At 34.2% G+C, this 17531-nt stretch overlaps 1 protein-coding gene and 1 pseudogene across 1 annotated transcript in view; one reads left to right on the top strand and one right to left on the bottom strand.

The window, feature by feature from the left end:
* Positions 1 to 17531, top strand: part of LOC126969735 (zinc carboxypeptidase A 1-like) — a 117877-nt gene that overhangs the window by 4895 nt on the left and 95451 nt on the right. The window lies entirely within an intron of this gene.
* The window catches only part of LOC126969709 (sodium-dependent nutrient amino acid transporter 1-like), a 29393-nt pseudogene continuing 15945 nt past the window's right edge, over positions 4084 to 17531 (bottom strand).

Below are 17531 nucleotides of genomic sequence, written 5' to 3'. Positions count from 1 at the left end.
ACAGCGCTTCGATCGCGTTGACAAGTTGTGCCAACACTTCTATGTGTCACGAATATGTGTCTCTGCTTCAACAGCGGACAAAATGGCTGATTTCGGGACACGATCTAAAAGAAGGCATTATGGTATTCATTAAATATGCCAATCTGCCTCCTCTATTGTGGCTTCTTGGCAGAGTTATTGCTGTCAAAACTGGATCGGACGGACACAGCAGAGTTGCGTATATTCTTACGAAGAAAGGATCTATTACACTAGCATATTATAATTATATCTGCCCTCTTCCAGTGTCCTGATTAACTTCTTGAAGTCCTCGTCACTTCAAACCGGGGAATATGCAATGATTGAACTTCTACAAATTTCGAAAAAATATTTTAAATACTGCTATTAAACTAAATACATTAACAAAATTGTCTAGACAATATAATAAATTAATCACTTACACAAAAACTTACACAGAAATAGAAAGCGATACTACTATTTAAAAAATTGATTCGCAAAATGAAATTCCAGATATCCTAGCAAGAAAACCTGATTAAGAGACCGAAAACCAAGGAAATACTACAAATCCGTCAAATATAACGCAAAGTGACGAAGAAAAAGTAATTGCTCTCGATAAAAGGAAAAAAATATTTCATAAGAACTAGAATCAAGAATACACTGTTAATGTCCACTTCTAGGCTAGTGCGTTAGATTTTATAATATGCGTCCTGAAAAGATAATGAAAATTTCCCTCAACAAGTTTAAAGTCAACAAAAAGTTATAGAAAAATCTTATTACAATTAAAAGGATGAATTAAATGAAAATAAAGCTTGGGTAAGAATTGTCCTAAAGGATTTCAGCTTTCAATAACTCCTACTAAAAATATGAATTATATCATGCACATTTTAAAAAAGTGGTCAAATTGTAAATAAGCATTAAGTGATTGTTCTCCGCTGTGTTCCAAATACTTCAGAACAATTATAGCTTCTTTATTACGACAATTATGCTTGTGTGGGTGGCATCTTGACTCACGCTACACGTTTCGTGTTATTTTACATTGAAATTAATAAAATACAAAATAATTACTAATGATATGTGATCCCAGTGTCCTTCTTATTTCTTGTAGTATTATTTTTACAAAGTTTTGCTACGCAACCCGCCATTTTAAATTCAATTATTAGCAAAGTTTAACAGAACATGTGGCACGTCAACGTCACACATTGTTCGAGGCTGGCTCGAGTACTATTAGTTGCCGCACTTTGCGACTACGCCTACGGTATCTAGTTGGAGCGCAGCGGAGACCAATCCTTAATAGATGAACATTCCTTTTTTTATTTGGTTGCCGTCTTGACTACTTCTCGTGACAGGCTTCGACGTCATGTTCGCTTAAATGCCCACTGCATGTGGCGGCGACGTGGGGCGGTTCGTGCCCTTCCCTAATATATAGTTAAGGGAGGCGATGGCTGGTCCTTGTGTCATGCTTGTGAACGGGTGCTTCTTGTGGTGGCTGGTTGATACTGTAACCAGAAACTCACCATCATAATCTTTTTAAAATTAAAGTTATTACATTTTTTAAGTCGCTAATAAAATGCTCGCTTAATACTTTAACTTATTTACTGTACTTAATAATAATTGTGTTTTTACTTATTAATTTACATACCAAAGTGGTGGTAACTAGTAAAAAGACTTGTCATTTTCATAAGTGTCATTTCTTTGACCTATATCTGCCGTGAAGCAGTAATCATTAAGCATTATTGTGTTACGGTCCTGATCGAGTCGGGCGCAGTAGCGTAGAGGTGAAATTACTGGGCAAACGAGACTTAACATCTTATGTCTCAACGTGACGGGCCCAAATGCAGTGCCGCTCAGAATTTTTGGATTTTGTTATGGGCAGGAGGTAGCAATTACTATCAGCTGAACGTTCTGCTCGTCTCGTCCCTTATTGTCATTAAAAAATGCTGTATGTTTATCTCTAATAATAACTCTTGTAATAAAGCAGTAATTCGATGTGGATTTAGAAGTGGGAGAGTCACACTGCCGTCTTATGACGTCAGCACAATCGGGCCAGACTCGTCCGGGCTAATTACCACACTCGCACAGAATACCGGCGTGAAGTAGCAACCTAGTGCCGCTATGTTTCGCTTAGGTTAATGTCGAGGACCGGAGGCTGGAGCCCATAGTGGTAACGCAGAAACGGATCATCTCATGGGCTGCGTTCAAGCGGCAATTGATGACGTGCTTGCACAGATCCCCTCCGCTGAAATCGTAGTCTTGGGTGATTTCAAAGGGCACAATGCCGAATGGCGCGTCACATCACGTACAATTTTATTCATATTTTAAAACATATATATTTTCTAATTGTAGGTACTGTACTGCACTACTGCAAACGAAACTGCCTGGAACTAAAATTAATAAAATGGCGTCCAGTCCCTTTATAAAAGTCTGGAAAGTTTTGACCATCGGACTTTTTATCGAGCATATACTCTGAATTTATGCAAGGAGACAAAGAAAAGACAAACACAATAGAAAATATCGAGTTTTAATTTCTTATTAACACCACACTGTGTAACATTTTTGTTTATAAATTTTTCATTGTTGACTTATTGAAATAACGGTGTAATAAATTATTAACTCACTACTATACTCAGATTTCTTTAATCTGTTTTCGCTTAACTAATTAAAGACAAACTTTGTACATTAGCCATACCACAGACTCACAATATATTATCGTATAGACAAACAAAGTGTGCCACAGAATAACATCATTAATATCTCTGATACAGCAAGAATACTTTTTGTTCACTGTTTTATATAAAATGTCTGAATAGTTACGAAGTTGCTATCTGGCTTACGGCCGTTCCCAATATTCCGTCTATCTCTTACTTGAGATAAAAATCGTAACTATCGTTGACTTTTCTGTCCCAATAAACTTATCGACGGTATCTCACCTTATCCGTAAACGCTGTCTGTCAATGGGACGACGTATAGCTTACCAGCGATATAAAGTTTGTATGGAAATTGCAATTCACGCGTCCCAATATATAAGGCGAAAAGAATGACTTAAGGGGTATATTGGGACAGCTTCAGATTATTGACAGCTAATTCCTGACAGTAGAAGGTAGTAATTTATCTCTATCTGCAGATAGTATATTGGGAACGGCCGTTAAACAGGAATGTTCATTTCTTTCTTTAAACCACCTTGGACGTCTCAAAATAAAATAGCTTAAATCATTTAGTATACCTCTAGATAGATGATAGCTGTGAAAACGTCGAAAAAAAAAAAGACTTTAGAACTAACCTCTATTTTGAGCAATTCACGCACACTAACACAAAGTGTCATACAAACCGCTAGTGTAAGACGTAGCTTGTCACAAAAAAATATTATTATACTATTAAATATTATTTAACAGGTAAAAGTGCATGGGATTAAAGCAATGTTAATAATTTAAGGTTCTACATATTTTAATTTATAAGCAGCATGTAGTCACGAACGTGTAAAAAGAAAAGGACTCCGTGTCACCTTACAAAATCGTGAAGCACCAAAACAAGCCGGTTAACGTTTAAATACATATTATCTCCACGCACACACTTACACTAATACAAGCCGATCGGCCGCCATCATGAGATTTGCCATCGTCTGTGACAGACCGTTTGCGTCGAAATAAAATATTTTAAAAATGTCGTCGTACGTTGTGAAAAAGTGCAAAACAATATATCAGAATTTAAAAAATTGGAGTTATATAAGTATTTGTGGCCATATATGACTAATTATGGAATAATTGTGTTAGTGTTATCCCCCGTAACCGCACACACTAGCATAAAAGTGCTTCACTTGCTAATATCACGGCGCGGACTCCTTCTTTTATTACTCTTCCATACATGTAGTATATAATATGTATATTTTCTTGTGACTTCAAAAAGTGATTATGTTATCCTATTTTGAGAAATAAACTATTTGAATATGAAGACAACGTTATCTGAGAGTAAACAAAATATATAACCTAGGAATAAAACTTATTCTACTTCGATGAAATCGAACTTTAGACAACAAATTGATTGCTTTAATTTTTCGGATCCTTAACAAACTAATACAAATATACGCCAACTTGAGTCATTTTCATGTTCATTTATAGAAATATGTCAGTATATATGTGAATGTTTTAATCTCTTTTGTATCCTCTAATTAAACTCAAACATATATGATGGAACCACGACTTTCTTTGCTTGCTTATAGCCTTTCCATCACTTTTAAAAAGTTTCCATTCCCGTTTCGTTTTAGCTGACAGAGGTCCCCAGGATATGTTTGATCGTGCTGCTGCTTTTATACTCTGTAACAAAAATAGAACACATTTTTTTTTTTAAATAGGAATGGACGCAAGAAACTAAGCGGGTCCTTTTTTAATTTCGTTACAATCAAATATTATACTGAGAGCGGTCGCTCTATTACTAAGTTATGGTATCATTAAGAAAGCCATTTATTTAATTGTAAGCTTTACCAAATCTATTGAACTTAGCAATAAATTATTTTTCAACATCTGGGATGATGTTGTGAAAGCTTAAGCAAAACATTAATTACTTTTTTTATATGAATGGGAATCACTTTTTAAAACACAACGTGCGTTGACAGAGAAGCGTGGTATTTTGCAGAGCTAAATTTATATGTAGGTTAACAGTAGATTTTACAACAAGTGAAAGACAAGGGGATTCCTTTCCAAGGACCAAGTTCGATGCGAGAGTCGCTAAGAATTCTTGATAGAAATCTCGAGCTGAACAATCACTCGTATACTTCTACTTTTACCATGGACGGAAGAAGCTGTGGTATACCAAATAGTATTGATACTTATCACATTTTATTGCATAACTGTTGTGAATCGCGAAAGTGATTACAATTAAAGAACGCTTTTTCAAATTTGGATTTTCAAGTTGGATTTTGAAACGGTCGTATTAGATAGTACCAAAGAATAGCTCCAATTTAAGCTAAACCAGTAGTAATTTACCTGTGGTATGAACTTTCAGCATGTTTTATAAATAATTCGTATTAAGGCCGGGCCGCATTACAGCGGCGCTGCGCAGCACTGTACAGCGTGGCACAAAGCGTCGAAATATTATTTCAATCATTTCTTATGGTGCATATCTCACTAGAGGGGTGCTGCACTGTGCGTTGATGCGAGTCGTGGCAAAGTTGCCACTGAGAGAATATTTTGACGTGCGTGCTGCACGCGACTCGCAATGCAGCGACGCTCAGTGCGACACAGAAAGCGGAGCGTCGCTTCAATATGCGTACTGTTAATTGCTAAGTTTATAGAATTTTGTCTTCGACATTCTGAAGTTAGTGTGAAATCTTGAATTGGCATTGTGAAGTTGGCCATCTTGTTAGCATGACATTGGTTTGTGAGAGATCCATTTCTTCTAATTTTTTTTCTTCCACAATTCTTTCTTTTTCTGCACAGAACAATGAAATAATGACCAAACCCTCGTTACTATCGCTCATCTCGTGAAGTTGCTCGCACGCAAACTGGTATAGAAATGACTCTAGCTGCCGCTAACTGCAGTTGAAATGCGATAGGTACCGTTGAGTGCCGCTCTAATGGGGTCCGACCTTCAATAAGTTACTTCTTCTTTCACTCAGTGACGAAAAGATAATTCTCTCTTATTATCGATGTATTAGATGCCCTTTTTCAAGTGGCGATGGTAACCATGCATATGTGATACCAACCTCGAGTAAGTTACCCGTCCTACATTTGTAAATAGTTATGACGGCGAAGATGGGAACAACAACAACCAAGGCAACACCAGCAAACAGCATTACGTATCCAGCCGCTGAAAGAGAAAAATTTTCAATAAATGATAATTATATTATTTCGCCAAGCCAAAGCTTGTGGGTAGCATTTAAAGTAAATTATTATTATAATAGGTGTCTTTTTTTGTTAAGGTTTACTATCCTTTGCGACAGGAGCTATTGAAGCGACTTTTATGGCAAAACCTAGCAGTTTCTTTCCCGTGCCTTAAACAATGTTTGTGATACCCTCAAAGAGTGAAGGAAAGGCTTTTTTTAACTATTTGTTAAGATTCTCGCATAAAATCATATAAGTAATTAGTGGCCTAGAACAAAGATTTGTAAGTTTTCAACATAGTACAATCTTTATAATAAAGTTACATCTCATTTATATTCTACAGTGCCAGGTGTGCTGGGATGTATCCCACGTGTCTATAGTTCAGGCCACAAAATAACATGATAATCTTTAAGGCTGGGGACTGAGCCAACGGCCTTGAAGACTCGAGCGGAGTAAAGTTAAGATCGCCATAGTTTTAAATCAGAATTAGAAGCATTTTTAGTTTATTACAAACATAAAACAGTAAATAATTTTTCATACAATTTTTATCTAGATTGAATGATTAGCATGGCTCCAAATGTTAAAGTTTGGTTAACTTTGGTGATTTTTTTTGCAATGTTAAAGGTAGAAATGTAAAGAAATAACAAAAGACATGTAGATTTTGACTTTCAATAAGTGATATCATGTTCTATTTTGAATAAAAATATTTGAATTTATTACGTGCGTACAAAGTAGGTGCATGTCAGAAATGAAACCTGCATTGTGCATGAACATCTAAACTGTATATTATGAAGTCCTGGTACATGTTGCTAGGATGACACATGATTTCAACCGCTATGAAAGACAATATATCAAGATATTTTATGTTCTCTTGGTGTATATGTTGTAATACGGTATACTAGAATATATTAAGGTATACTTGCGTCAAACATATGACAATCAATTCTTCATCTATGATCGCCTGGTACCAAACCACTGTATAAAACTTCCTATCTCATTTTCTCTTACGACAAATCTTATGAATTTATGTGTTTGCCTCACTGACCTCTACTATATACCAGGAGACTGGCGTGTGTCAAAGTGCTTTTGTGCCTGTTTGAAATTCGCCATGTAGCGAGAGTCCACGGTACTAAAACTATTGAAAACAACGTCAGCAAACATCGATAGATGGTGGGAAACTATTTACAAAAAAATATTGTGTAATTTATTACGATGATTCTTGAAGTACCTATAAATGACACGGAAAACGAAATAAATCAAAAATGTAAAAATACTTCAGAGTATTGTAGGTACGTTCCTTCGCAGCCATTTGTATTATACGTCAAAATTAGTTCTCTGGTCGCTCGCGAGTGGCGCTTCAATAGGCAGAAAAAATTTGCTGTCAAACATATGGAACAGCCCGTCCAGAGGTATTTATACAGGTCAGTGGTCTGACTCTTTTGACTTTCGATTTTTCGTTTCATCGACTTTCAAATCACAACGATGATAAAGAAGTTTTCACTTCAATAATATGATGATGATAAGGAGATAAATGTATGCCAATCCAACATACCGTAAGCCGCTGTGGGATACACGTAATATCCACCGAAGCGCAAAGAATTGATCGTTTGTAGCCCGTATATGAACACGCTAATCATCATGGTGGGAGCGACCACACCCCAACATAGCCTCCAATAGAACGATGTCTTTATCCCCAGCATGAATTCAATGTCCAGGCAAAGTTTCTCCAGACCTAAAACAAAAACGAGACGAGCAGAAAGTTCAGCTTGTGGAAATCGTTTTCCTAGTTTTAATATACAAGTAGATCGAAATTAGCTTGATAGAGTAGGGATGGATATGTACGTATTAATTTTAACATACGTTACCTAAATATGGAACTGCTATCATTCGCTTTTGGGATTTCACAGGGACCCAACCAGCAACGCGTCTTAAGCGAGAAAACTTTACTATGCGGGGATCACGGACGAGTAAAAAAAGGACTCCGCGCCGTGATATTATTAGCAAGTGAAGCACCGTTATGCTAGTGTGTGTGCGGTTACGGGGGATACTAGTTACACAATTTTTTCTCCCTTAAATAATCATATACACGTTAATCGGCTTGTTTTGGTGCTACACTGTTATGTAAGGTGACACGGAGTCCTTATTTATTTAATAGTCCGTGTGCGGGATAGTGAAATAAATCGTACTACAATAGGTACATTAATATTATGTAGGTACCTATTAAATTACACATTTATAAATTAAATTAAATATCCTCATTTTGGTTTGACAGAAAGAATTTGAAGAATTAGTAATTACGAAATTTTCAATATAATTTAACTTTTGCAGTGCGGCTTCGTTTTCTTTTAAAGAAGCTGCAAGGCATATGCGATTGACAAAATCGGAGTTGACTCTTCATCTTTGTCGTTCTCACTAAGGGCTCCTTTTTGTGCGTTATTCACACTTTCAATAAGATCTTCAATTGATTGAATTTCGTAGGGTGCCACATCATCAATGGAAGAATATCCAGGAAAACTCTGCAGTATCAGGGGATCTTGTTCTTCTGTTGTTCGCTTATTAAACGGGATTACGAATCGTATTAAGTGGTATGTATGTATGTCATGTCTTAAGTTGTAGGGGGTCTACTCTCTTTCTCCGAAACGAAAGAGTTTCGGAGGTAAGCGAATGAAATTTAAACGATGTTTCGATATTGACCCTACTCTATTTTGTTTTCGAACACACCGACGAAGTTCGGAACAATAGACAATATTCATGAACGAATGGTGATCGAACGAAATTTTGTTATTTTATTAATAATAAAAATGAAACTTATTATAAATATCACTAAAGATAGGAATACCACTACTGTTAGAAAGAGTTCAGACATAGTCAACTCGGGAATATTAATACCACCCCTGATATAATTTACTTTATTCTATAAATTCCTACAAACTCTAAGTAGAAAATGTCACTAATATTAAATTGAATACATAAGCGGCGTCGGTTCAATCTACGTTCTAAATGTTTTCACGTAGATCAGCCTCGATGAAAATTCTTGAAGCCATTTCAAGCATATAGCAACAAAATCCACACAAACGAAAATAAAATTCCAAAGTAACATAGATGGCGCTAGTTGTTTTTTACCCCGCCCTTATTATATTTATTACCATTATAAGAGATCTGATAATATATTAACAAGTATAACAGCATATAATAAGCATTAAATTTCTTTCAGGTATTTTTGAAGAGTGGTGACACGGTTATTATATAGTGAACACCATTTCTATTCTAGTAAAATATCATCAACGCACTTAACTTATAATCATATATTTTAACTATACAGTGAGAACGAATTGAAACCGTTCATTTTCATACGTCGACTAGTAGTTAGAGGTGCGCGTTATAACACAAACTACATTATATTATATTACAATATATTTTTACAACAGTATAACACATAAAATTTGCCACTAGACTGTTTTATTTTAATTATATAAATTTCCGTACTATTAAAATTCGTTTGAAATTTGATAAAAACGCCATCTATGTACACGAGCGGAAAGTGGTGCGTTTCTTTTATTAAAATTTTTGTAAATTTAATGTTTTTTAGCAGATGGCCCTTTTTTCTAACTTTAGATTTAGTAAGTGCTTAGTATTCAAAGTAATGTAAACACTTCGCATATCACAATAAAAGCTATTTTTACTTGCGACGAACAAATATAAAATTTTAACACTGTTGTTTTAGATTCAAAAGTATTGTAAACACTCTTGCTAACATTAGAGCTATTTCTAGTTGCGATGAGATGAAGATAAATAACATTTTGGATAAAACAACACTTTCATTTATTATATTTCCAATGAAAATCATTATTTGCGAGTTTTTAAATTGACAAACTGCTAGTTGTGTTTTGAAAATTATTATTATCATTTTGAAGTAAAATGTTTGTAAAAACTTTAGTATGAATAGTAAATTAAATGGATATGTGTAATATATAACACTTCTTGAGTTATTTTTATTTTTTTATATAAATAGACAAGTGTTAGTGTAAAAATAAAAGTTTTGTGAATAGTGTAAATATACGTTTAGTTAATAGTTTCTTTAACCCATTAGTCGAAGGTAAAAAAAAACCTTTCTCAAAAGCACAACAAACAAAAAATACCATCTACCTAGTACTTAGTGTTAAAGTAATTATTCCTCTTCAAATATGTTATATTATAACACTAAATAACTATAAACTGCAACAACAACTATCAGCGTAAATAATTTCGATTAAAATTTATAACATCTAATATATATTATAACAGTTTACAACAACAGTTAGAAAAATATAACACAAGAGTATAATTCATTGAAAAATATAACAGTTTAGCCCACCTCTACTAGTAGTCGATGCCGATGTACTAGTTCAAACTAGGGATGTGAGATTAATGCAAAAGATTAAAGAATCGCTTTAAAGTGTGTTTGCGTGCAATCGCGCGTAAAGATTACTTTACGCGCGATTGAAGTAAAACTTAATAATAATTCACTTTAGGAATAATTAACAGACGCATTAATATATAACATTAAATAAAACCGTGTTACAAACCAAGCACTCACGTATTACTTAAGAGCTAGGAGCATAGTTAAGATTTTTTTGCTATTTTTTTTCTCGGAAAAGCTGATGATATAATTTCATTTTCTGTTCATAAAGTAAAAAAATTACTTTATTAATATGTAATATAATTATTATTATTTTATTAAGTGAGATTTTATATATTTTACAAAGAATGATTTAATATTATATTTTGATATTATTATTCATCAGAATATAAATACTTAAACTTTACAGGTCAGGTCATAATCAGGTTCTTATTTTTCTCTTTTATTCTTATTTATTGATGAAAGAGTAAAATGTTCCTGGGATTCCGCCGTTTTATTTGACAGATTAATTTTTTCATTATATATGCTATTTATAATTCACTAATACCATTAGCACATTTTAAAATTTTCACTCATTATTAAAATAATTATATTAAGTAAAATAGGATTACACTGCAGAAGGCCTACATCCCGATGTAAAGATGTATTAGATGTTGCCTATGCGAGAACAGTACATGGAAAGAACAGGTTTATAATTCGGGCATGTAGCTGTTATAATAGAGCATACAGTCATATTGACATATAGAAGTTAAATGTTTTCAGATCATTGGTTTGTGATAATTTAAATAATTACTGATTTTTTTAACCCTATTCTTACATTTTTTTTCTGAATTCTTATCTCATTTGTAACTAATTCATTATAGTATTGTATAAGAGGCGTATATAGTATTGTGTAACTTATATAGCTTGTAATTAGTTGTTAATTTGTATTACTTTTGTTTTGTGGTTTTTATCTTACCGTTGGAAACTTGACTGGTGAAAGTGTAAGTTTTAAGATTTGTTAATATTTAAGTATCATAATACTGTTTGTTTCCTATACATGAATAAATAAATAATTGTTAATAAGAAATTGAAGGTAATATTATTATTAGCACATATCAATATGACGTTGTTATTGAATATTAACAAATATGGCTGTATGGGCTCGAACCCTTTGCCTATTCTAATAATGGAAACGAAAAACAAAAACCGAGAACAAATGAACGAATATCAGAAAATTTCTGAAAACTTATATATTATTTACAATAAAAACACTTGGAGATTTAAAAAAAATATTACTGAGCAATTTGAAATATTTTTTAAAACCATTAAATTATAACGGCTTAAAAAATTCTTTCAATTGACTTTTGTACCAAGCGTTACTTCCGTCAGAACAAAATTCTGAGTTTAGTCCAGTTACAAAGAACCAAGTCGTGCCTAAAGAAGTTTTACTTCAATAAAAATCGATTTTTCTGTATTCAAAATTAAACGTTCTGCGAAAAATCTATTTAAATAACAATAAATAATCGATTTCTGTAAAAAAAAATCGATTTTTTTTATTTAAAAGTACATGCTTTTTAAATTCTAATAATAATCCTACCAGATTCATATTAACAATTCATCAGACTAAAAATCAAATAAATTTATATGAATAAAAAAATAACCAATTCAAATCTAAAAATCAAAGACAATGTTTCCTTGAAATTTCAAGGTAAGGAATTAGGAAACCAAATAGCATTAGTGATACAAATTTTAGTACTATTAAACGTTTTATTTATTATAATAAAAATTAAATGATGAGCATCCCAACAACGTAATTTCTCAAAAACTAAAATATTAATCAATTTAACAAAAATGCCATAAATGTCCAGTCCTATTTTAAATTTGACTAGTCTTAAAATAAAATACTTATAATGAGAATTAAAACAAACTAAACGACTACTCTATAGTACCAAAAACTAAACTTAAATACAAATGTTTAGTTAATCTCAATAAAATAATAGTTATTGTCACAAATGTCCAGTCTTATTTTATATTTGACTAGTATTAAAATGAAATACTCTAAAGGATCAGCAAAATCCTGAACAACTATGTTATGGTCAAAAACTAAAATATAAAACAATCTTTCGTTAATCTTCAAGTTTTAACAATAATAAAATTAAAAATAATTATTGTCACAAATGTCCAGTCCTATTTTACATTTGACTAGTTTTAAAATAAAATACTTAAAACGAGAATAAAAAAAATAAACGACTACGTGGTCTCAAAAACTAAAATTTTAAACAATACTTTCGTTATTTTTTTAAGTTTAAATAATCAAAACACGAAAACAAAAATTATTGCCACTAATTTTCAGTCTTCTTGAAAATCGATTTAAACACGTAAAAGTATCGATTTATTACAAAACGGTTAATATCACGATAATAAAAAATCGATTATTTTTTAACGTCCCTAGTTCAAACTTCAAATCGTGGACTGTAGTGCACTTTCTATGGTATTATTATATGGTATGATGGTAGACGCTAGACATGACAGTCTATTAAAAGTTTACATTGCGAAACGTGAAAAACCCAAAAATTCTGAGCAGTACTACAACTGCGCTCGTCACCTTGAGACATATGATGTTACGTTTCATTTGCCCAGCTCAATTTCACTAGCTACGGCCGCGGCGCTCTACAGACCGAAACACACTTATGCCTTAAGGTGACGAGCGCAATTGCAGTGCCACTCAGAATATTTTGGTTTTTCAAGAATCCTGATCGGCATTGCATTGTAATGGGTAGGGCGTATCAATTACGTTAAGCTGAACGTCCTGCTCGTCTCGTCCTTATTTTCATTAAACATTATTTCTTCGCGTCAGAAATAGGCACCGTTGTGGTACCCATAATCTAGCTGGCATCATCTGCAAAGGAGCCTCCCACTGGTAATATAATATAATTAATTACCAATGTGAGGCTCATTGAAAATAATTGCTATAGTGTGACTATACTTACTGGAGTAACGTAAACCAGACCAGCGCCGAAGCCACAAGTACATGAGATGGCTGACATGAACAGCGTCCTCACTCTCGGAAAAGCATCTAGCAGCACCGTGTTTATAGTGGACAGAAGCGCCACAGCCGAGCCAAGTACGAACATCATTACGAAGAATAACACCGAGAACAGCTGAAAGTTAAATGAAATCAAATCAAAATCAGTTTATTCACGGAAATGACACTTATGAATGACAAAAAAAATTGTTATTGAATCTACCGCTACTTCGTAAAGGGTTGAGCTAATGAGAAGAAGTAGCAAGAAACTCATTGCCACTCTTTTATATCAAGATTTACATTTAAGTACATCGATTTACAAATCATTTCAAATTACAATATAATATGTAAAATGATGTAACAGACACACTCAAACGTCAAATAGTCAATGTCTTACACGAGTGAGTCAAAAAAGTAAATGTAAATTAATACAAAAGTTATTGAGTACAGTAGCTGCATCATCATCCACATACACCATAAATAAATAAAGGTATTCTGTAAGCATTTTATAAGTGATTATAAATAAATAAATATGTATATATATATACATATATATACACACAATAACTTTCAAGTATCTGAAACCGAGTCTCCGGCAACAGGATCATCCTGCCACCATAAGCAGCGCCCGTTCACGAGCATGACGCATGAGCCAGCCATCGCCTCCCTCAACCATATTTTAGCGACATGGGACGGGTCGTCCCATGTCGCCGCCACAAGCAGTGACATTTAAGCGAGCATGACGAAACCTGTGAACTCAGCAAACAACAATAAAATAATCCTAATCTACATATGCAATACTCACCAAATACCTCTACTTACAATGTTATGTAATAATTGTCAGCAATATTGTAATATTGATTACTTGATACGCTACCAACGCCATGAACTGCCATAAGTGCCATTAATTATAACATTTATTGAACTACTTACTATGTTAGTAATTATGCTATTTTATATAATTGTCACTATAATTTAAAATAACTATAATAGTATATTATATTCAGATCTTTAGTAAACTTGATTCGTGTAAGTTAGTTGGCAATAAAGTAGTGCCAACTAACAGTTGGTAGCATCATTACGGTAGACGGTCGTGTCCTATATAAGCTAGAGCGCTCAGTTCGAGTGGGTTTACCCACTTTCCCATTTCCTCTCCCTCCTTTCCTTTTTCGAGATCCCCCCCACCCCACACCCCTCTTATATTTATATATTATACACGTATATACATATCTATGTATTTATTTACCTTAGTCATTAGTCCTAAGTTAGGTTAAGTGAGTAAGCAACTTGCCAGGTTTTCCCAGTTTCCTGGATTTTCCCCCATAGACATTATGTATAGTTTTTTTAAGCATAATAAAGTTTTATCCCTCAACACGTAGATAGGGTTGTAGAAATAAGTTTTCTGATACCTACATATATAAGGCTTCATTTTAAATTGCTTTTATAAGTAGATTATAAGTAATTTTGTATATATAATTTACTAGCAGATAAAGAAATTTGGAATTTGAAATTTTTTTTTTCGAGTGGATTTATCTCAGCGGATACTCCATAGGGAGTGCCGCTTGCGCCTCTCTCCCCCCAAGAGAAGGTCGCCTTCGATGAAGGCTTAGAGGGCACTTGCCCAAAGCCAACTTCAGGTGGTGTTTAGTGGGTAGGCACCTAGGTTTTTACGTGAGTCCCACATAACCAACGCAGACGTAGGCTGCGTTGGTATGCATGAGCATTCACCACCTCCCTCCCGTTGTTATCCCGGAGCCCTTTCCCTTGTTTGGGCGCAAAAAAAAAAATCGAGTGGACATTACTTATTGTGAACTCTAAGGGGTAACGCTGCCTAAATTATAATAAGCGGACACTGTAAAATACAGATATTTAAATTTTAAGTGCGTTTAAATTACCAATCCCTTCTACAAAATATTATTACTTGGTCGGCCGTCGACTGTGGAGCCTGGCTTATGCTTAAATTGACTTTAAAAACCGATAATTCACTCTATTTTAAAACCGCTTTTCTCTAAATAAATATCTTAGATGATTTGTACGTCTAGATAGACGTACGTCTTGCTGCTAGACAACCGATGAAAACAGGCCAGGAATCTTACTTAAGTGTACGTGACAAGTTACGTAATACACTCGCGATTTGTATGACACTGTGTTAGTGTTCGTTCATTGCTCAAAATAGAGGTTAGTTCTAAACTCAATTTATTTCGACGATTTCACAGCTTTCGTAGACGTATAAATGAAATTCAAATTCAAATATTTTTATTCAACATAGGATTTAAAATCACTTATTGAACGTCAAAATCTACCACCCATTCAAAAGAGACTGCCTCAGACCTGAGAAGAATGGGCGCAAGAAACTCGGCGGGCTTTTTTTTTTAAATATAAAATATGGATTACAATGTAATATCGTACAATAAACATTTATAATTAAAGAGCCTGAGGGTGTTCGCTTTATTCCCAGTCGGTGGTGTCATTAAGAAAATCGTTTATGCTATAATAACCTTTCCCACATAAACGTTTTTTAACAATTCTTTTAAATTTCGTAACACATTTGTTTTGTACATTTTCTGGGATCATATTGTAGAAGCATATACATCGCCCAACAAAAGACTTACTAACTCGACCCAACCGAGTAGTAGGCATAACAAGTTTATGTTTGTTCCTCGTGTTAACATTATCACAGTTTCTAGAAAATTCCTGAATGTGCTTATGAACATACAAAGCATTATCGAAAATGTATTGAGAAGCAACAGTCAAAATATAACTAGCAGTTCTAAAATAAATAATTATTATAGAATATGATATAATACGTGGGATGGTTGATGTAGTTTTTATTTTTTCACATCACAATATGTTGCAACTAATTATCATAAATTGACTTCGGAATATTTAGTTTAAGCCTGAACGTTCGGTTCATACTACTCCAAAAAAAATAATTTTTGTTTTCAAAAATGCAGAAAAGAAAATAACATCGGGTGGCTGTCTTAATTATTTTTTAGTCATTAATTATTCATCGTCATCATATCAGCCGGAAGACGTCCACAGCTGGACAAAGACCTCCTTTAAAGATCTCCACGACGAAAAAAGATGGCCCTGATGAGAAAGCTCATGGTCGCTCAGTGGGCAATGGAGATGACTATGCTCAGAGTTTCCCTGCGAGATCACCATGTCACCGACATAGCCCAAATGATTGCGAAACTGAAGTAGCAGTGGGCAGGGTACATAGTTCGACAAATGCAAGCGAAAAGAGGAGATCCGTTGAACCAAATATGGCACGAATGACTCCAAAACTGAAGTGGTAGTGGGCAGGTAGCTCAACGGACAGGGGAAAGAAAAGTCCTCGAATGGCGACCACGTACCGGAAGACGCAGCGTTTCGTTAGAAATTTCTTGCATTGCACAGCCACTTTGTGGAATCAATTACCGGCTGCGGTTTTCCCGAACAGATACGACTTAGCGCCCTTCAAGAAAAAAGCATACCTTAAAGGCCGGCAACGCATTTCTTGACACACCTGATGTTGCGGATAACCATGGGCGGTTGCCTCACCTCTCCCCATCCCGTGAGCATCTACCGTTTGCCCCCTCATATATATTTAAAAAAAATCCATATTGTTCAAATCATACTTTTGCGCGGCGGCCATCTTGGATTTTAAAAATGATCCCAAATTCTTTCTCTGCACCCTCGAGAACCACAGATTCGATATCCATATTATTGAAATCATAATTTTGCGCGGCGGTCATCTTGGTTTCCAAAAACGATACCAAATTCGTTCTCTGCACCCTCGAGAGCCTCAGATACGATACCCATATTGTTGAATTCATAATTTTGCGCGGCGGCCATCTTGGATTTCAAAAATTATCCCAAATTCGTTCTCTGCATCCTCGAGAACCTCGGACACGATATCCATATTGATGAAATCATAATTTTGTGCGGCAGCCATCTTGGATTTATCTAACTTCCCTAAAATACATACATACAAAAATCCCGCGTGGCATAATATTCAAAATAATATTACGTACATTTTATTTTAGTACTTTCCAACTTCCATTTACCTATATATTTTAACAAATACGCTGTCGCATCATCATCATTTTTTTACTATGATTCCCGTTTTGTACTTGTTTGCTAAAATCTTACGTAATGTGAGCCCGAGAGAAACGAACACAGTACCTTGACAGTGGTCACGGGCGTACTGCTGGCATCAGCGAGCTTGCAATCAAGGCGTCGCGTTTGGTTTGGAATATTTATAAACACTAATAAACTATCGAATAAAATAAGTTTTGTGTTTATAGCCATCATAGTTTTATGATAATATTAA

This window comes from Leptidea sinapis, chromosome 19, assembly GCF_905404315.1.
Source record: "Leptidea sinapis chromosome 19, ilLepSina1.1, whole genome shotgun sequence".
Taxonomy (NCBI): Eukaryota; Metazoa; Arthropoda; class Insecta; order Lepidoptera; family Pieridae; genus Leptidea; species Leptidea sinapis.
The sequence above is the reverse complement of the archived record's forward strand: the minus strand, read 5'-3'. Positions and strand labels throughout refer to the sequence as shown.